This window comes from Amia ocellicauda, chromosome 21 (assembly GCF_036373705.1).
Source record: "Amia ocellicauda isolate fAmiCal2 chromosome 21, fAmiCal2.hap1, whole genome shotgun sequence".
Classification (NCBI taxonomy): domain Eukaryota; kingdom Metazoa; phylum Chordata; class Actinopteri; order Amiiformes; family Amiidae; genus Amia; species Amia ocellicauda.
Window position 1 is genome coordinate 12799557 of NC_089870.1, and position 23165 is coordinate 12822721.

Here is a 23165-nt window from a genome sequence, read left to right on the forward strand (position 1 = left end):
CCATCCGTCTGTGCACCACTGGTCATGCACATCCTCGTAGGCTGTGGCCTCAGATGTGCCCGTCTACCTTCTTCACGGTAGGGTTCGGCCCCCGGCCTCTCCCCTACCTCGGCTGTTCTACCGATGAAGTTGAGGCCTTGTCCTATCTGGCCGCGGCCTTGTTGTAGCCTCCTTATCTCTCTGCTGCCGGCCTTCTGCACGACGCATTGGGTATACACTGACCCCTCCCCTTCTGGGTGGTTTCTCGACTTGAAGGATAACGATAGGTTGCGAATGCAACCCCGGTTATCTGAGAGAGAAACCGCCCAGAGCAGGGTTGTCGTGCGGAAGTCTAGCTCCAGCAAAAGAGGAAGAACGGGGGTGTGTGTCCCACTAATTATAGTAGACGGAAGAGGAGGTCTGCTTGGGTTGGGGGAGGGGACAACCCCCCCCCCCCGGTCCAGTAGGCAGCTTTGATGCACATACGTTCACAGAGTTCCCATGAGCCCCTCCGCCTCTGGGGGTGGTTTCTCTTTCTCGGATAACCGGGGTTGCATTCGCATCCTATAATTTTAATCAGCTGCATGTGTGAAGTCATCAACAATCTTTAAACCTCATAATTACATATTCATGACAAATACAAACTAAAGGTTTTGGAGTATCAAGGTAGGTGTCATGCTTTTAGTCACATTCTGGCCAGTATGAGAAGTGGTATATATTTTTCTCATTGCATTGAATCAAATATGACTACTGGGGGTTGACTCCTCCACCAAGAAAATATTGTGCACATTGTTTTTTCTCCTGTACAAATGAAAGTGAATACAATCATTGTCACCATCATATGATCTAATTATAATATGATAGAATATGACAATAGAACATTAATTCTCTACTGCTCATACTGAGTCTCATTGTACAATGTAAATGAAACATCAATATCTCAAGCTGTCAGCTCAAGGTAGTAAGCAGCAACTATTCCTTCTACTTCAAATGCTGTGTGTCCAATGTAATAATTTGGTAGACCTTGAAGCAAGCTTCCAGGGTGAAAAAAAAGGAAAAAAGAGTAAAACAACAATTTCAGTTCTAGTTTAAAACAATACAATTAAATGAATGTTTTAATACAATACTAAATTACAAAAAATACAAAATTAAATGAGATATGACGAAACATGTGGAAGGAATGGAAAGAATTCAACTGCTGGTTTAGGACATCAAAGCGAATCCAGAGGGACCTCAGGTCCCCATAATTCATAGATTTGACTCTCTGAATTGTTAAAATACAATTTACTAAACTGGTACTGACAGGGTTGTTTTGGCATGTCAGACAGTGCTTGGTTATACCCCAGACAAATCCTGCCAACAACATTGGATTTGCAAATTGTGATTCAATCAGTGATGGGTTGACATTTTGATTTATTCTGGGCCTTGGTTCCAGTCATTTCCGGGGGCTTTTCCCATGAAAATACACTCAGTTATAATTTCTTCAGTGTGCAATTTTTGTGGAATAGTGGAACAGTGTTTATTTGGCATTGAAACCCAATGGAAACAAACCATGTTATTTACTGTATTCTTATTAATGTATTGTATGTATTGTAGTCATATTGTTCTTATCTTATCTGAATATAAAAAGAAAACCAAGCTTATGACATTCCTGACCTCCAAAATTATTGATTGAAAAAACTTGAAAAAATACATTACTGGATGCAACTGATAAAGATTTGATTTTGTCTCGGGCTTCTGTCTCTTCTCAGATAAAAAATAAATAAAACGTTTTCTGACCAGCCTTAACAAATGAAATACATTGTATACAGTGTGTGTGTCTCCTCCACACTTCCTAAACTATAAAAGGAGTATTATGATAATCACACACACTATACACATGAGATCTGTCTGATCAGTCCCTTGTCCCTGAGCAGAAGAGCTTCCCACAAGTAGGCCCAATCCTTCAGGTTCCACAGGTAGCTTCAATTAGTGGCTAAATATCAGGTCAATCTTGTCTAATTAAACCAATAATTCATTAACTAATTTATCAGAAGGCTTGGTTGGAACGACAAAGAGGATCCCCCCGGTTCTCCAGGTCCAGAGAGATGAATCATTCCTTTTAATAACAGGGGAGGGCAGTTTATCTTTTATAAGAAATACAGAAAATTACTATTGTTCTTCTCTTGAGATCACAGTTCCTTTGATAGTTCTGCAGGTAGAGGAGGTCATTAGTAAGCTAGGTTTCTATAAAACTGACATGTACAACAACATGTTCTATAACAGAGATTTTAAATTCAATTCCTCAAGGATCAAACAATATTTCAACATGAATTTCTTACTTTAAAGGCACATTGTATACACACGCACACGCACATACACACACAGATTCTAAAATGTGGAATCTGCAATGATTCTGTTAAACATTTTTGTAGGAATGTCTCAATAAAGTCCAATACATTCTCCTTAAAAACCTCAGTATGCAGAATGCCTTTCAAAACATATACTTCAAAAATAATAATAATCATCATCATCATCTTTTGGAAATGTATTCCTGCTGTTTAATTGAGTTGCTAGTATCTTGATTGGACTGGTTTCTACTTCTTTCAGCAACTTCCTTTGTCATTGGTTTAGCTTTTTTCTATCAAAGACTGATAAGCTTGAGCACAGAAAAGCACAGAGAATTCCTGCTCCCTGAAGTTCAGAGCTAAAACAGATGCAAAACAATGGCATAATTAGATGCATAGGCTGGGAGAGTGAATAAGTTGTAAGCAAGGCAGAATTAGACAATAAATCTTGAAAAAAAAAAAAAAAAAATCTGAAAGACTTTTATGAATAGTAGTCCAAAGTGTTGGATATGTTTCGACCCAGAAATGAAGACATAATTTGTCAAACATTTGCTCAGCTTCATATTAAGCAAAGTCCCTTAATCTTGTTATACTTTTATACTCTACTCCTGCTTTTTTATTATTTTATTTTAAGATTTGGCCGATTCCCTTCCTTTCCCTCCCTCTCAATGGTTATTTTTCTTCTTATGGCTATATTCATTCTTCCTATTTCTCACCCTCTGGCTCTCTCAGTTGAAGACAAATGTAAATCTAGGTCAGTTCCCCATGATCTTATCTGTAAATCAATTTGCTTGTCAGAGTGCCCCATGAGGAGCTTTTTGTATCAGGTAATAGGAACTTAATCATCAATTCCAACCAGAAAAAAGTGAGAAATGTATTTGCCAGAACCCGATATTGAGTTACAAATGTTAAGGCCTAACCAGAGGTCTTGAGATAAGGTTGTAACCACAGAAACCTAGAGATACTGTTGTTATATGTTGTAAAATAGGCACATGAAATCCAGTCTAGTGCCTGTAGCTGAAGAGTCTGCAGGTTGCAGTAAATCCCATTTCAGAAACCTGGCTAATTGTTTTCAGACTGTTTTTATTTATCAGGGTACCACACAGGGATTCCTGTTAATCAATTTCGGCCACTCCCTTAAAGAAATTCCCAATCTTACCTGTATAAGAGGATGGCAGAGAGGAGCAAGATGGAAACCTGAAAAGAATACAAAAATACTTTAAAAATGTTTAACCTTCCCATCCCATATCAAATTATATTTTGTACTTGACTGCTTGCTGGTTAAGCCTGGACTGGCAAAAGGCAATATGTCTACGGAGTTTAATTTGTTTAATTTGTAAATAAAATGTTATATCGCTACTGAGTATTGTAGCCTTCAGTTAACTAAAAGACAATGTATTTATTTATTTGTTTGTATGTTTATTCCTTTGTATTTTTGGAATGAGCTACATTATGAACATTCAGTGGATTCCGTCTAAAAACATTGCAGTAGTAACCTGCATCACTCTTTTTCTAAACGGCCACTATTCAGTTTAACAATGAAGGAGCGAAGAAGCAGTACTCTGCAGTATACAATTATATACATCTCCTTCTTTTAAACCGGGGCTATAACTCTGGCGTTGATCTTGCCTTGGTATCGGTTGTAATAGACTCTGTCTGTAGGCAAGTCAATGTCATTGAGTCTGCACGGTCCCTTCATTGTCCCATCTCCCACAATTAAAATGACGAGTCAGAAGCGCAGAATCTTTGCTGTGCACTTTCGTCAAATCCTTCCTTCTGTAATTGACCTTTTCCCCCGAGATTGGATCCCAGACACGCTACTGAAGGGGCTCCCCTGACAGTGCCCGTGCCTCATACACACAAAGCTGTTGAATTTGTGATTAGAGAAAATAAAAAAGCTGTAAAAGAAAGAGAACCGTTTACTGCTGTGCAGAAAGGGATCGAGTTAGCAAGAGCCTGGCAGTCTCTCTACATAAGCAAATTGCCAATAAATTATGCTTTCTTCCTAGAGGGTGGGAGCAGAATAAACGAGGAAGGGAGAGCGAGAGAGAGAGAGAGAGAGAGAGAGAGAGAGAGAGAGAGAGAGAGAGAGAGAGAAGTTAGGTGTTAAGAGAGCAGCGGGTAAAAGAGACAAGGAAACAAATAAATTGAATTGCGAAGCCGGTTTCAAGAGGGAGCACGTTGTGTTAATAGTGCTTTGACGGTTTCAAGACGTGTTTTTTGGATTTGCTTATGTTACTTACAGCTGCTGGTATTGGCATTTGTACCAGAGAGGCTGGTGCGGAGGCAGCAGAATGTAAACCCCGACAACTGCACTGGATTGCATCCCATCACACCGATTCCAAAGACTGGATTAAAAACAATACCAAGTACCCGCTGAAAGAGCACTGGGTTTCAGCACCTTGGAGAGCAGCTATCTGACAGGTAGGCGCATGTTATTTATGCCGATGGCACCATTTTCTTCTTTTTCCTGTATTTTATAAAGCCAGAGATACCAAAAAATAATAATTATATATATATATATATATATATATATATATATATATATATATATATATATATAATTGAGATGATGGGCAGATTAGTCTGCTTGGGTTAGTTTATTCATTAATGTCTTCATGTAGCATTACTGTGACCCGTTGTTCCCCTTTCATCGATTATAATTCACTATTTCCGATCTCAGTCGTCTTTTATCCGAGTGTGTGAATTAGCTTAGTGGGTCTTGACGCATTCATATCACTAGATCCGCCGTGATTTCAAGTTTGTCAGAAGCACTAGTTCGCAATTGGACTGATAAAATATGGTTTCATTTTATTGTATTCTAAACGTTATGTATTCGTATTATTGCAGTGATCAATCGCCTCAAATAGTGACTGTCTTTTAACAAAGGAACTTTAAACTTAGTATCGAACACGTTTTGACACTGTAGTGTTGATTTACTCTACGTAAATTCACAGTTTTTCAATGTTAACGGTTTGAGTTTATTTCTAGTAATCACGTGGACTTTTAAATACATCCCAGAGTTTATTCGAATTCATGCCATATTCATATCACGAAACTCTTTGCAACGTTTCCCCATCCGTGGCTTATTCGCTTTGCTAAAATAAACGAGGGTTTATGCAGAGGGGAGGGAATATGCAGAGTCGAAGTTTACATTGTATAAGTAGTCTGTACTGTATTGTATTGGTGGTTTTAACATCGACAACTACAGCATATGAATAGTGCACGATTATTAGTTCAAGAGACTCTTAGACGTTGGGATGTACCCGTTCATCTGTTTTCAATTACTGCATCGGGTTAGTGCCTATTATTTTTCAAGCTGCTTACAAAATGTAGACAAATACTGCAGCAATATTTGCAGACAGACGAAGAACTCGAGATCCCTTTCACAGTAAACAGTGAAAGAGAATAAAAGGAAAAGGGAACAATCCGAATGACAGTTTTTAACTCTTATATATGCTCACAGCACCGTGAAAACGCATATTGAAAACTGTCATATGGCCTACTAAATGTGTGCTGAGTCCACCTGTCAATTTGTTATCTTCATATCCATATGCTTAATATACTTTCAGTGTGGCTCTGCATCTTTCTATCAATTCTGTTTCTGCTAAATGACTGACTCTCAGCCTCTCTCTCTCTCGATTGTGAATACGTTACAAAGCAAGTGCTGTTTGAGTCATAACCATTTTATGGCTGCTTAATTGAAAATATATATGAATTATATTGGTATTGTGTCATTTATTCTTATACATGATACAATTTGTGTAACAGCCTTTGAAATTATGTAAAAATAAACTGCATGAGACACATAGCATGTCTAAATGGAAATGAATACCTCAAACATGGTACAATATATAAATGTAAGATTCTCATCTCCTCTTCCATCTTAACATTGCTATGAGTTAGTGTTTCAGACATACATTTTATTTTCAGTTTTAGTCTACCTCTTGTCTGGGACAAGCTACAAGTAGAATACACAACATCCAAGTTAATATTCAAGTCACAATAAAGAAAGAATCTTAAAAAAATGCATTTGCACATTAAAGTATACATTTCCTCTAAAGCATGCTAAAGCAGTCCTTGGGGGAAAAATACTTTATACAGTTGTGATAGAAGGAAATCAATGGAGTGGCAGTCAAAGGTTTACACATGCCCTGTCTTCATTTCTGTCTGTCAACTGGAATCTTAAAGAGTTTTCTACAGCCTGAACCAATGTTCACCAACTCTGTGCTATAAAACAACACACACAAAAACAATAAATATATAAGTATGGTTGTAATTCCAAGAATGTCATTCCTGAATTTTTTATGCCATTTGACATTTAGTAGCCAGCTAAGATATCTCTTTGTGGTAGACACATACAAAAAATAGCTTTACATGCATGTGTGTAAACATTTCTTTGAAATCAATGGCACCTGACAGACGTAGCTACAGTACCTAATAACATCCGGATAAACAAATAAAACATGGACAGAACTGAATCTGCGGTATTACAACAACATTCATTGGGCAATATTTGTATTTTATAGATGCTTTTTCCATTTTATGCACTAAATTACACACATACTCAACTCTTACTGTGCATCTTTCCTTGAATTTAAATTAAGTAATTGAGCTTGCCATTTTCAGAGAAAGCTTTTACATTTATACAGTTATATATATATATATATATATATATATATATATATATATATATATATATATATATATATATATATATATATATATATATATAGATATCCATAGAGAGAGAGAGAGAGAGACAGATTTTTGATTTAGTTACAACATTTATAAAAATAGCCATTATGCCTTTGTTAATTTGTGTTATGCATTGGTAGTGGTATGTCTGATTTGTTCCATTGATGTTTCATCTAGGTATGAGTATTCCAGTATGGAGTGAGTGAAGATAATACATATATAACCTTGCTACATCTACCAATTTGCTACAATACTTTCCCATAAAACACTGCCCGTCAACCTTTTTATACAATGACAGGTTAAAGTCTCCTTTTGAAAGATATTATGAGTAGAGGGTGGAGGTGGGATACTGAGGACAAACAAACAACAGAAAAAAAACTAATATATATCCTATTACATATGACATCAGTGATCATAAGTTGTCTTTTACCAGTCCTATGATGAGGGCAATAACCATAAATCAAAGCACTTTGATTGGTTTTTCTTTTGTTTTTCTGGAAGAGATTAAATGGCACACCAGAGAAGCATTAAAATACAGTGCATGACAGAAGACATCTTGAAAACAGAAGGGCTTGGACCATTTACAGTAAATAATATGGCAGAGATGTTAAATACAGAAATAAAATATACAGATATAGAGATATGTAGTTGAAAGTATTTACACCCTCTGTGTGAAACAATTTGAAGACAGGGTATCTTTTGGCCACCACTCTGTTGAATGGAGTGGCAAACAAACACTTACACACCATCTATCTAGTCTTTTCATTAAACTGGAATCTTCAGTTTTCTCTTGGCTGAATAGACAAAGTCTAAAAATATATTACTGGTAAATAAGTATAATTTAATCAACAATACTTATTAAACACAAATAAATGTCACTTAAAAACATGTGTTAGCATGGAGCATAGCGTGGAGAATACTGGTCATTTATCTGCAACTCCACTACTTGCTCTTTACATTTCTGTATACAAAAATGGATCCTCTGATCTTTAAAATGTTTGCAGCTTGATATAAATGGGTACTGTTATGTATTCTGTTCATTAATAATTCTCTGCATATAATGTTTTCTAGTATCAACCTACTTTAAAACTCCATTTATGTCATTGCATTCTGCTTGTTTGCTGCACTTGTTGGGAAAAGCAGCACTTTGTGTTCCCTCTAGAAGAAACAAATAAAAAGAAATCTATGTAACTTCTTCTCAGCCATCAATTCCTAATGCAGAAAACAGTCAGGATTTGACTTTTAAATATTTTCCACGGACACAAATCAAAACTGGTTTACAGAGCTACTCAGGTCCTCCTTGTGTACTTTCTCAATCTCTCCTGCATTGGTTTCAAAGATTGTGGTGATCATTTCAATACACATTTGAGATTTAGAAAAGAAAAATTAATAAATGACCTAGTTAAGATAAAGGACTAGAAGTTTTAAACATTTAACAATTGAACAATTTCAACCACTCTTTTCAGAAATAGTGATGAGTTTCACTAGTGATGAGTAGACAAGCAACTTTTGACTGAGGAAGGGAGTACTTGTGTAATCAAACGGAATAAAAAGAGCTGTCAAACCATACAAATAAGCAGAGGGTTCAGTAAGTCAGTTATATTATGTATGTCACTGGTGAATAATCTAAAGGCATTCACATTGAAGTGCTTAATGCTACCTTTTGATCAAGGGCTGAAGCATTTCCTGCAAGATGCTGACTTGGACATCCTACAAAAAGTGCACAACAGCAATCTATTCTGGAATAAATAAAAGTATGTATGTGGAACAACGATGCTTATTGGCTCAGCACATTTTCTGCCCTGATTAGAAGTCAAAGTCTGAATGTGTAAACAAATGTGTTTTGACGGTTACAAAACAAACACATTGTTTTAGCTTTGAGTGGTGAAAGAGTATTAGAACATAAGAACATAAGAAAGTTCAAACGAGAGGAGGCCATTTGACCCATCGTGCTCGTTTGGTGTCCATTAATAACTAAGTGATCCAAGGATCCTATCCAGTCTATTTTTAAATGTTCCCAAATGTTCAGCTTCAACCACATCGCTGGGGAGTTTGTTCCAGATTGTGACAACTCTCTGTGTGAAGAAGTGTCTCCTGTTTTCTGTCTTGAATGCCTTGAAGCCCAATTTCCATTTGTGTCCCCGTGTGCGTGTGTCCCTGCTGATCTGGAAAAGTTCCTCTGGTTTAATGTGGTCGATGCCTTTCATGATTTTGAAGACTTGGATCAAGTCCCTACGTAGTCTCCTCTGTTCCAGGGTGAAAAGGTTCAATTCCCTCAGTCTCTCAGTAGGACATTCCCTTCAGACCTGGAATAAGTCTGGTTGCTCTCCTCTGAACTGCCTCTAGAGCAGCGATATCTTTCTTGAAGTGTGGAGCCCAGAACTGTACACAGTATCCAGATGAGCTCTAACTAGTGCATTGTACAGTCTGAACATTACTGCCATTTTTTTCAATTCTACACTTTTGACAATATACCCTAACACTCTGTTTGCCTTTTGTATTGCTTCCCCACATTGTTTGGATGGAGAAAGTGAGGAGTCCACGTAGACTCCTAGGTCTTTCTCATGCGATACGTCATCTAGTTCTATTCCTCCCATAGTGTGATTATAGTGGACATTTTTGTTACCTGCATGTAATACCTTGCACTTGTCCACATTGAATTTCATCTGCCAGGTGTCGGCCCACAACTGAATATTATCTAAGTCCCTTTGAATAGCCTGTGCTGCCGAGATTGTATCTGCTGAGCCACCTATTTAGTATATTGTAAAGTTAGGTTATATTTATGTTACCATTGTATGTTTCCCACATAATTTCCCCCCCTAGTACGGATACTGTACATTTTGTCTTTCAAAAGACAAGAAAATAAGGGGCACCCAAGTTGCACATCCAGTAAGAGTATGCAGCCAGATACATACTTTATTATTTTACCCAGTTGCATTTGACCATGACCTTAGAATTCAAATTTTGTTTGTGTGAAGTGCAAGATCTTTGCAAACCACAGGCCTCGATTTAACGCATCATGGCACTTAGTTCAGTGCTACGTCACATGGGCATTTTGTGACCCTAAACCACTGGTCCACCAACAGCACTTCAAGCAGGAAATGTGATTTGGTCTTTCCTTCCTCTCATCCAAGAAGTAACCATGCCCACCCTTTGGTAATGTTCTGAAATTTGAAGTGACTAAGGTACTATAGCTTCTGGTAGAAACAAGATGAAGACAACCTGTACAGTGCCTCCTGGTTGAGTGAAAGCCTAAAGGTACCTTCACTCCTTCTTTGAGCAACTAAGCTGAAGGCTTGTAGAAAAGATCTATCCCAGTACAGCAACGTGGCAGGGCACAATGACTCATGTGACTTTAAGGATGCACCTGCTTTATCTGCCAGCTGTAATATAATAATATCTCAAATGCTTCATCCGTATGCCCATCTTTGCTCCTCAAGCTGCTTGGATATAAATAAAGGCCAGGATGTTAGTGCAGTGTTCACATTTCTAGGGGACATGTACTCATGCTGTTATTCTGTTAGCTTTGTCCAGGCAGATGTTTGAATACTGTGCTGCACTTACTCACCAGATGCCACAAAAGCTTCAGGGCAGGGAATGTGAAAATTAAAGAAACCTAAAAAAAAACGGCCAAATAAAAACAACAACAAAGTAATTAATCCTATTTTAAACTACGGGCAGATGGAGAAGGGAATCAAAAGAAAGCATTTGTGTGTACTCCTTAAACCTTACAACCTCGGAAAAAGGCACGTATAATACAAGAAATACGGAATAATACGGAATAAATACACGTATACATATATATGCACATACATGCATTCTATGAAGACAAGTGAACACTGGTAATGTGAGATTTTTCTCTGTGCTGACTGAAACATCATGAAGATAGCATGCATTATTAAACCCATTATTTAAACTCCCCCAAAAATCTAACAGCATGCTTAATTAGGAAACAAAAAGAGCCAGCTGTAAACGGCAGCCAGCATTCGAAGGAAAAGTGCAGATAAGATGCTCGAGCTGCTGGGAAGAGATGGGCACCCTGTCAGTTCTAGTTACTCTAACCACAGCATGTGCAGCCACCTCATTGAGACAAACAAGACCTGCGTGAAGTAGTACTCATTTCAGATGTTTTCTTCCTTTGCTCCGTTAATATATTTTCCTGTAATGTGTATTTTGTTGCATATTGTAGTAGTAATGAGAATGCTTTATTAGTGGATGTCACTGAAAAACAGTGTAGGCATTTCTTTAAAGAAGCAGGTCATGTGTCAGCTTACAAAAAGCAAACAATTTAACAAGATATCGATCAGCATGGTTTATGACAAACCAAATATGTGACAGACAGGAGGTAGATCATAAGATTGGGAATCTCAGGTATAAGATCAGAGAAATGAAAAGGTACAATTAAAGCAAAACATGACTTGCCAAATTAAATGATACGAGACTTCTTTCCCCCTCTCTCTCTGTCTCTCTTTCTTTGATTGTGCAGCGGCCTCCGCAATATCTGGGCTGTGCCTTCTCTTTAATTTACAGGACACTTTTCTTAGCAGGCATTTATCAAGTAGTTTAGCAGTGGATCACTGTGTTTGCTAACATAATGACATGTTGTGAAAGCAGTGGGTTGCACTCAGGTCTCACAAATGCTATTGATGCCTCTGCTGCAAAGCATTTTTTTTTTTAATGATTACAACACAAATTGATATTTGTGTGAAGGGCACATTGTCTTAAATAAGGTGACATACTGGGGAAGTATATATGGGAGGGGAAATGTATTTTTTGTATATATAATTCCTACTTTGGTTTGCATGACATTTGAAGGCTGTTAGAAATGCAAGGAGAGCAATTGGCCCTGCCGTTATAGAAAGGCCATATGAGGGAAATGTGTTTGGCTTATTTTGAGGAATGTTTGTGATGGGGCAGACACCACCACAAAGCTACGACTGCAGAGGTAATTTTCAAGTGCCTGTAAACCCAGCCATTGTAGGCTTGTTTTATGAACTGTGTATCTGCATCAACATTACACACCAAGCGACAGCAGTATTCACTCTTCTCTTGAGGAATGAATAACAAGAGTGGGTCTGGAAATGAGATTTGAGTGTTCAGAAAATTATTATAATTAAATTTCATTTGTTGACACTTTTAGACTAAGCAACTTACCCATTTACACAGCTGGGGTTTTACTGTGGCAATCTGGGTGAAGTGCCGAGCTCAAGTGTGTGACAGAAGGGTATCACCTGGGATTTGAAACCATGATTATCAGTTCACCCTCCGAACCACTTCTGCACACAGACAGGGGGGGGAGAAATGCATTTCCTTGGGAGTAATGCCACTTGTAGATCAGGGAAGAATCGGGTTTAAAGAAAAAACAAAATTGAATAATAAGCTAATGAAGTTGTACAGCGGCACATTAGTCTGTCAAGATGCTCATTTCCAAGTCCCAGCAGGTTTACATATTTCCTTTTGAAGAGTTTGCTTTTCTTTAAAAATGTGAAGGGTGCACTCAACTTCAACAGACATCACTTCATGAATACAAACCCCAATCTCTTGTAGAATACCTCTATCTTAAATATATCATATACATAGGTGATCTGTATAGAAATCCTATATGATATGGCTGAAAGATACAAATTTCAACAGAGAAAACCTCCTTGATGTCTGCTGCCAGTTTAACATTCCCTTTCCCAATGCATACACAATGAGATGGGCAGCAAACGGGTTACGAGTTACCGTGGTTACAGGGATTTGACTGACTGTGTTCACTTCGACGTAGGTGTAACTTTTTAAAACCCACATTAGAAAATATACGAGATTCAAGATTGGAGATACTTAAAGAAAAGCAGGTGTTAGCATAATAGCGTTTTATTATGGGATTTAGTAAGTTTGCTCTGGTGAACATCTATATATATACAGTAAGCTTAAAAGAAACTAAATATGAACATCTTATTTTATAATTTATGCTATTTGCATAATAGCAGGAAGAACAGATTCCAAAACATGAATACTATTATTAGTAGTAATATTATCATTATTATTTGCACACATTAAATAAATAAATAAATAAATAAATAAATAAATAAAGCATTAGTGAAGAGTGTGGGTGATAATCTCCTTAGTTAAAATTCCAAGCCTGCAGTGAAGTGTTCATGGATTTAATAACCTTTAATACCTTTGTGCAATATTGCTCAATACCCCCATCGGTGGAACCTGTGAATTTCATCTTAATTCGATGCACAGTTACAAATACCCTGTATGATACACATTGGAAGAAAATATTCTCACTCATCATTCACTCTTCCCAACAATTAAGTAAATGGAACCAAGGTAGAATGTCAACAGTGAATTGTATTTGCTGCAATTATATTAATAATGATTTGTATATTGTCAGACCTACAGTTTACACAGCAGTACAAAAGAGCAGAAGAACAATTGGTATAAAATACAAAGCATACATCCTAGTTCAAAGAGGTAACAAGTGCAGTCCTAGTTATTTGCCAAAGCAAAACCACAGGAGATCTAACAATGTATAAGTAGACAAGAGCATAACGAAGCACAGTTACACAAAAGGAGAATAAGCATATGAGCAAGTGGAAACCAAATATCCAAAATAAACCCCAGAGACAAACATGTTTGCATGCTTTGGAAGCTAGTATTCTCAAGGGAATTCTGTATTGTTTGCCTTAAACAAAGTCTTTGACAGATGTATTCTATCTGTACATGGTGCCGGACCCTGAAAGCAAAAAAGACACCAACATTACTGTCAATGAAGCATAGGAAGGTGTAGTAAGTGAATTGCTGTTCAAGCTCATGCTATATCCAGACTGCTCTCTGTGCCTCGCTAACAATCAATACACTGCCCGCATGACATTCAAACTGAGCTTAAGTAAAGAGAGAATAAAAAAATCAAGGAAATGCATGAGTATTGACACTAATCTGGTTTGATATGGATCCTTGAGAATAATTGATAGCTTGTGCACTAATGACTCCTCTTACTTTATTTCTGGTGGAAATACTTTAAAGACTTGTGTTGCTAGGTGTATATAGGTAAGGTTTCTGTGATTTGCCATTTGACATAGTGCTGATCATATCGGTGAAGATATGAACACACTATTTGACAGTATTATTATTAAAGGAAATTTAAAGGAGATCTAATCTGACCATTTTTGCATCTGCGCTAAAAGTCACAAGGTCACAAGATGATGATGTTTAGGCAGCAATATAAGTTTTATCCAAGTTGCCTGAGGGAAGATAAACCCAGTGCTCTTGTAGTTTTTTCCACACTCAGGAAGTGCAGAAACAACACATCTTTAAAACAGTAATCTTTTTGAAGTTTGATAGCTGCCACAATTTCCGTGGGTGTACAAAATTGGTGTCAAAAGTTACCAATATAATAGAATTGAAAGCAACAGAAAAAGCACAGATATATAAAACCATATATACTGTATATATTTGAACTGTGATAGTCCTTTAAGGAAAGTCTGACTCTTTTGACTGCTTTGGATGTGGTTTGGAGTTACTGGACTTGAACACTGCTTGGTCAATTGCATTTTTGCGACCAGGAGTTGACCTGGGGATTGTCAATTGCACTCTCACTCGATTATTGAGACTGGTTGTGTTGCATCCTTTCAAACATCTGTCATGCTTGGTTATTACAGATGTGCTTAGGTTCGTCCAGACTTGCTTTCAATGTTCTTTTACTTGTTCTTCCTGCCAGTTATTTCATAAATGGAACAATCTGGCTCCCCTGAGAACAATACAATGAGGCCAGTGTACCCAGTTCACTTGAGTTGTCAGAGGTATAAAGAGAGTGCATTGCCTTTTCAGTTTTCAAACAACTTTTTGTTTTACATTGCATAGGTTGAATAATGCAGATCCAAGCACAAACAAAGCAAAGGAGCAAGTCTTCTTTTTTAAGGGTGTTTTGTTTCCTTCTGCCCACTCTTCTTTTCTTGGTATTTCTATGTCCTTGATTCCACCACCCACTCTACCTGGTATAGTATTCTTATCCCCTCTTACTCCTACTCTAAGAATATCCCTGGCATATATATAAACCTACAAGTTTTCCCCTTTCTTTACAAGCTACTCTGCTCGGTTTTCCATCCAGGTCCTCACTCGAACCAAATCAGAAAACAGGATTTTATCAGCTGGTCCAGGTCCTTATTCTTTCTAGGTTTACTAGGCTTCTGTCATACTCATCTGATTTCTGCATACATTCAATTTTAAAAACATGCCTCTGACCCTCACCACCCCCTACCTCCCTGCATCTCTGATTGTTTTCTGCCAGACGTGTTGTGGTACCCTCCAGATTGGGTTGAAATGCATCAGAAAAGTAAAGATTAAGATTGTATTCACTTCCATTCATCAGTACTTTATAAACACATAGAAGATAGAGTCTGAGTGAGTTGAATGGACTGGCAGAGATTAGCAGAATTGGGGTCAAAAACATTTCGAAGTAAATGCAACATACATTTGAAATTGTGTTTTTTGCTAATGCAAATGCAGTTGTGATGCCTTCACTAACAAAAGTGAGTACAAATGCAAATATGTAACTTACTTTACCAAATGCATTTACATACTTCCCTACAACAGACATTCATTGATTGATTCAAATTTCTGTATTATACATTTGGCACAGTGAAATGACCTACCTGTGTTGCCAGACTGTGTCATGGCTCAATTTACAATGTCTGGGAAGATGGAAAAACAAGTCCAATTTATTGAGCAAAAGGCAAGCCGCATATTTTTATTACCAGCACATTTCTGCTTCGCAATCTCCATTATGAAAGATTCGGTCACAAGCATCTGTTGTTCAATTCATAGTTAACTGTGCCATTCAAGTGGATTTTAATCCTTCAGTACATGTACTATTGTTTCTGTGTCAGGGATTGTATTTTGCCTCACTGAGTAAATGTTTTCTAAACAAAAACCACTCTACAGTACATTGCTTTTGTACCATGTAACTTTTAGTCACTTGTATATCTACAGTATTGTGCAGATTCATTGATTGAATAAATGTATTAGTTTAACTAAATTCAGAAGCAGACGAAAGATACAAAGTAAAATCTGACTGAAAGCTTTGAAGCATTGCTAATGTGATCATTTATGGGTGTGTTTGTTTGTTTGTTTTTCTGGTGTTTTTTAATACAAGACATACACAGTTTTCCCATAGGTCAAAGGAAATCAAAGGACTAAAATATAATAGTTAAAAGTGCAAACTATATTAATATATATTTGTTCATGTTTAATTTTGCAAAGGGACCTTTAAGGAACATGTGCTCAGAATGAAGCTAATATTTACTCTGTAAGTCTGATATGTAATGAAAATTAGTCATCCTTCCTGCCCTGAAGGAATAGATAAATTAACCCTTGTCCTTAGATAGTCAGCATCTGTGAAGGCTGATTTATTCAAACAAATTGAGTATGTAGTTTTTGTTCTATATTGGAAACATGCTATTTCGAATCAGCTGGGCATAAATTATGTGCCTTTTTTAAATTAGACATTACTCTTCCTGAAATAGATCAGAGATTTTGATCTCCAAGGATTTGTGTGGTGGAATCCAAGATATCATAACAACAGTGGCTGTCATATTTGCCTAACTATGTTTAAGAGATTGGACAGAGGATAATGAAAGACCTATATATTGAGTCCTTGTTCATCAAGGAAAAAATACCTGCACATTATGTTTGCATAAAATGTTATGTAGATAAATTGCTATATTTCCATAAGTAGTATATCTTTATTCAGTGGCTATGTAAATTTAAACTTGTGTTCAGAAGCTAAGGTATGAAATATCTACTAGCAGGAGTAAGTTTTTCCTCCTAACACTATAGCAGACTGAAAACAAAAAAACAGATATATAATAGTGAAATGGATGACTGGTGTGCCTTAATTAGATTAACAATTTAAACAGAAAAGTTAATTTATTAAAAACTAAATACATTTGCAGTTTTGCACTTTGTACATGCTTGTGTACATAATGCTCCATTACGGGCATACACATTAACATACATTGTAGATAATTTAGGGCTCACCGAATAAGGTTGTATTGTAGAATTAAGAAAACACAGAAACATATGACTGAAGCATGACTCAGGCATGACTATGAATTGATGGAACATTGTAGGCACACATAGCAGTTTGCTATGTCCACAACACAATTAAGATAATGAGGAAGATAATGAAATAAAACTGGAGCTACACAAGAACGAAAAGTAACAGTTGACTGCCTGAGTGAAACAGAAATTTCCAAATTCCTTGGCTAAGATGGAACCTAATACTTAATATTTTATTAGATTTACCTCAATGGGGACTATATTCTGAGTTAAAGTGCTGTGAATATATAACAACAAACAGCATTCAATAGACAGTGAAATATCGACCGAATGTGTTTGCTTTAGCTAGAGAAATACAAAATGAGCAGCATAGTGGTAGTTTCTCTCTCAATAACTGTATGCAAAGTGTAAAATAGTATACATCAGCGTAAGCCATCAGGAACTCACAGCCCCATGCACAATCATCTGACACACCTGTACCACAATTGCCATTTTTGCAAATTGAAAGATGTTTTCCAATTTTAAGCTTTGAATGCATTTGCTGCCATATACCCTGATTGGAGCAGATGTCTTCAATGTTATCCAACCTACATGGTTTTACAAAGACTAACATACAATGCTCTATGCCATCTCCACCAGCAGAGCCACAGACTGGTTCCTGACACAGGTCTTGAATGCTCTACCAGGATTAGTGACTATTTCACTGTAACAATCTCATACGCATCAGCCTTGTGACTCTTGCCCTCTACCTATGCAGCAACCTTGGTGACTGAAAGGCATCAATTGAATCAATCAAAGTCAGGGCAACATTGTAGGGTGTGCTGTTGACTCAAAAGTGTTCTCCTTTCCCTTTAAGCCTTGAAACGAGTGCAGCAGGCAATATGTACCCCATGAAAGTGCAAAACGTGTCAGTTCTCTATTCACTATCTTTCCCTTTGTGTCTCTCCTTAGGGCAGGCGCATTTAAGTTAAATGTTGCTGGACATTATAACAGTAAACAAAACTGAGAACACTCAACAAGAGTCACAAGTCTATACTCAACACGTTTTACACAACCAGCAACTTAGCTATCTACTTGAATGTGAAATTAGTTAAATAAATAAAAAATCTTAAAAAAAAAAGGTTATTACAAAATCCAATGGATTGGAAAGGCTTCATGCTGGATGCCTCTGTTCTCCTTTGCAGACACATTAATCTGAATATAAACTAATGTATCTTAGTAGGTTGAACATCAGCGCTTTTGTGGGATGTGAGCAAATAACTAAACAAATAAGCCATATAATAAGTGAAATGCACATTTTCATAATCAACACAGAATCTACCGATCTATAATTGAGGGGAGCTCTCTTGGTTCTGTTCCAATGATTGTATGCACATTTGCCTACTTCATATTAGTTTTTTTGGTTCAACAATATAGCTACTACATTACACATCAAAAGGTTAGACCAAATGCAAACTTTGACCTACCCATGAGATGCAAATTACAATCCTGTACACTATGGCGGTTTGTCAGAAGCCACTTTCTACTAAATATAAATCAAAATGTGACTATTAATATTTAGTTTTGAGAAACTGTACTTTCAGACTGGACCCAGGATCCTGTATGTTGCCTCCACCTGTATGGAAAGATGAATGGGTTAAGTGGTGATAAAGTGGAGCACAATTATTTGAATGAACTTTCACCCTTTTGATAGATTTCCTGTTCACTCACTTTCAGTCTTAATTGATTTTCTCTGATATTTCAGTAAAACTAAAGAAATACATAAATACTATATACTATATTACTCTACTAAAGTATTTTTTTGTCTCTTTCCTTCTCTCCAAACAGAATATAGATTCAGTCGTTAAATTCACATCCACCACTTCCATCTGGAATCTTTTCTCCAGATATTTTTCAAAATCCCATTTATAAGTGGCATATCATTTTCTATTACCGACACATTTTTCAGAAATCTGCCATATTTGTTTGCTAGAAATACTGACCCATCTTCACCATTTCACATTTTGTTTCCCAAATGAATGAATAATAAACAGTTTCATCACATTGTAATCCAAAGCCCTGTTGTCTGAAAGTGCTCTGGTTCTCATATAAAGGAACAAGGGGGTGATTTTGAATCTTAACACACTCCCAGTGAAAGACTGAAGCCAACAGTACATAATTAGGATTCATTAAAAGCAGTTCTGCCCAACAAGCAGTTCTAGAGCCAAGCAGAGACTCTACATTCTGAAGCATGGCTTTTGAAAATTTGATTTGGGGTGTTCCGTTACTGGTGGACAAATGTCATGGTCTTTATTTAACCAAGTGGGTTTAAATCAGAATAGCTGGAGTCAATTAATGATTAAAAAAAGAAAACTGCTGTAAATGACTCCACTATTTGAAGCCTGTTAGTCATGGACAGTCCAATAAATTAATATATTATGATAAGGATGTTAACACTGTTGTGCTTTTGTTCTTTGAGTTTCAAAGAGTTGAGTGTGTGTGTGTGTGTGTGTTTTTATGTCATTAATAATTTACTGTAGCTTTTGGAGGTCAGACTAGCAGCTCCTAAACACATCATTGTAATCAGAGGCTAGCTTTTTTTAAATGCATATATACACTCACCTAAAGGATTATTAGGAACACCATACTAATACTGTGTTTGACCCCCTTTCGCCTTCAGAACTGCCTTAATTCTACGTGGCATTGATTCAACAAGGTGCTGAAAGCATTCTTTAGAAATGTTGGCCCATATTGATAGGATAGCATCTTGCAGTTGATGGAGATTTGTGGGATGCACATCCAGGGCACGAAGCTCCCGTTCCACCACATCCTAAAGATGCTCTATTGGGTTGAGATCTGGTGACTGTGGGGGCCAGTTTAGTACAGTGAACTCATTGTCATGTTCAAGAAACCAATTTGAAATGATTCGACCTTTGTGACATGGTGCATTATCCTGCTGGAAGTAGCCATCAGAGGATGGGTACATGGTGGTCATAAAGGGATGGACATGGTCAGAAACAATGCTCAGGTAGGCCGTGGCATTTAAACGATGCTCAATTGGCACTAAGGGGCCTAAAGTGTGCCAAGAAAACATCCCCTACACCATTACACCACCACCACCAGCCTGCACAGTGGTAACAAGGCATGATGGATCCATGTTCTCATTCTGTTTATGCCAAATTCTGACTCTACCATCTGAATGTCTCAACAGAAATCGAGACTCATCAGACCAGGCAACATTTTTCCAGTCTTCAACTGTCCAATTTTGGTGAGCTTGTGCAAATTGTAGCCTCTTTTTCCTATTTGTAGTGGAGATGAGTGGTACCCGGTGGGGTCTTCTGCTGTTGTAGCCCATCCGCCTCAAGGTTGTACGTGTTGTGGCTTCACAAATGCTTTGCTGCATACCTCGGTTGTAACGAGTGGTTATTTCAGTCAAAGTTGCTCTTCTATCAGCTTGAATCAGTCGGCCCATTCTCCTCTGACCTCTAGCATCAACCAGGCATTTTCGCCCACAGGACTGCCACATACTGGATGTTTTTCCCTTTTCACACCATTCTTTGTAAACCCTAGAAATGGTTGTGCGTGAAAATCCCAGTAACTGAGCAGATTGTGAAATACTCAGACCGGCCCGTCTGCCACCAACAACCATGCCACGCTCAAAATTGCTTAAATCACCTTTCTTTCCCATTCAGACATTCAGTTTGGAGTTCAGGAGATTGTCTTGACCAGGACCACACCCCTAAATGCATTGAAGCAACTGCCATGTGATTGGTTGGTTAGATAATTGCATTAATGAGAAATTGAACAGGTGTTCCTAATAATCCTTTAGGTGAGTGTATATATTCAGTGCTTTGAAATATATATACAGGTTTGATAGCAATTGTAGTATCTGAAAAAGGCACCTTTATTTATTTTGCAGACTTGTTCAATGTTGTGCGAGTTATGAAAAATAGAAACTGTTTTTCCATTTCAAGCTGAACACTGTAGTTGTGAACTGTACAGGTGCAGAATGTTTTACTCTGAAAATCTCATTTTTATCCTCCCCATTTTTTTGTGTACCTGCAGCTTCGTGTTCTTAGACTGATGCATTACAACCCCTGTAATGCTTTTCAAGTTAACTCTAAGGTATTTACATTGCTTTAAAGTAAATACACATTGATCAGCTAAAGTCAATCAATCCTAGGCTTCTGAACCTGCGCAGTACATTTCAGAGGGAACAATTCTGTAGTCTCTTCTCTGAAGCAGCACTGCGCAATGCTTGGAACTGCCTATTACTTTTGTGAAGTTCACACAGTTGGGTGGCAGTTCTATTACTGCTTGCCAGCATTTACTGTAATAGAAACCAACACAAGTGAAAATTGAATACACTCAAAACTGAGTGCAAGTACAAAACTCAACATACACAAAGAGTGTGTTGAGTGTCTTGAACACCCTGCTCAGCCATTTGTAAATTGTGATTCCCTGGAATACTTCATTAAGTAACTGTGAGCTTCTAGATAAGATATTAGTAACCAAGCTAGCAAGATATGGCATGATCAACTCTTGTCTTGAACCGGTCTCCTGTTCTTAATACCATTTACTTTCTTACATGAATGGAAGTGAATGGTGTTAAGTTTCTGCATACATTTAAGTTTTGCAATTGCTAACACTGGTTTTGTTGCTCTGCTTGTGGATGAGTATTACACATACACTTGTGTAATTTGGTTGTAAAGTTGTTAGTGTATGTTGAAATATTAATGTATATTTGTATTTCATCTCTCCTTTTATTAAGTATCAGTAAATATGTATCATCAGGTGATTTGCTTGTTTTAAGAGCTCACAGTTCCTGTAATACTGCAATTTCAGTAATGCTCAAATCAGACAAGAAGATGAGGGAGCCTTTCTTAGCCAAAGGCTTGCCGTTTAGTTTTTTCCTAAGTCTACATCAACATAAATTATGAATTAAGTACATCCTCTAATGCTTTTATCTTCCATTATAATTCCTCAGACTACCTCCTTTGGTCTAACTTGTTATATACATATTGGATTGTGGAAGGGTGTTTTCTGATAAGGCAGTCAGCACATTTTAATATTAAAGTGTGATTATAGTTTGACAGGCTTAAGAGTCAAATGTGACCACAGTACAAACTTTCCTGCCCCTTGTCCAATGTATGGCTGCCATGTTTGTTGGGGGCAAAGGGCTTAAATTAATGGTGATAGTTTCACCCTTCAGACATAATCAGCTGCCTATCTGGATGTGTCAGTCAGTGTGAGACAGTGACACAGTTCTTTTAAACAGTTTGTGTTTTGAACTTGCATGTCTGGAAACTGCACACAGTTTCACTTGTGTGTATAGCAACACTGTGATCTGGGGGAAGGTTATCTCACAATACATGTTTTCATGTAAGTTTTACTGAAATACATTTTAAAAGCTGTGTTTAATTTGAAGTGCTATATCTGGTGAAATGTATACAACTGAATGACAAGTTCAATTCAGCAAATGACCTTTTTCAGGGCAAGACGTTTGTGCTTTAGTATAACCTGAAATTATATGAGGAATACAAGTACTTTTACAAGAAGGATACTCCTGTGAGCTGAAGGCTGATGAAATTCCAATTGCCTGAATCACTTTCCAATGATCACTTATTTCCCCACAAGCAGTCCTGCAATTTTGTTTCTTCTTCTTTTTGCAAGACTATAAACCTTGAATGTCTGTACTTATTAACAAGAATAGACTATCAGAATGTCTGTATTGTATTGTGTAATAGTAACTTTGCAGGTGGTTAACAATAAAGAAGTGACAGGTTGCACGTCTACTGTGTTGTTTCTGATTGAATTCAGCATTATTATCTGAAGCATACAAGTACTTTTATTTTAACAAATATAGTGTCCTGCAAGAGCAGTACAACACCTTTTTTAGTTTTTATTAAAGGACACTGATTGATGTTGATTTAGTAGTTGATGGAAGATTGATAATGTTCAAATATTTTTTTTAGCATAAGGATGAAATGTTCAGTGGACCCTACTGGCTTGGTTTTCATCTTCATATTCAAGACATCAATGATTCAAACCTGTAACATCATTGCTAACTGGAATTCCCCAAGGGACAATGCTGCTGGGTGTGAGGTAGTTTCATAGTCTGCTTTGCTATGCTTG

The 23165-nt window shown here is 37.2% G+C and overlaps 1 long non-coding RNA gene across 2 annotated transcripts in view; it reads right to left on the bottom strand.

The window, feature by feature from the left end:
* Positions 1 to 1148: 1148 nt before the first annotated feature.
* Positions 1149 to 23165, bottom strand: part of LOC136716928 (uncharacterized) — a 37771-nt gene continuing 15754 nt past the window's right edge. Inside the window, exons 4-5 of one of the 2 annotated variants that reach the window (XR_010805166.1) lie at positions 3466 to 3503; positions 1149 to 2665 (exon numbers count right to left, since the gene is read on the bottom strand). This is a non-coding gene — a long non-coding RNA (uncharacterized LOC136716928). Of the gene's footprint in view, positions 2666 to 3465; positions 3504 to 18546; positions 18667 to 23165 lie in introns of those variants that run through there. The other variant, XR_010805168.1, reaches the window with a different exon arrangement.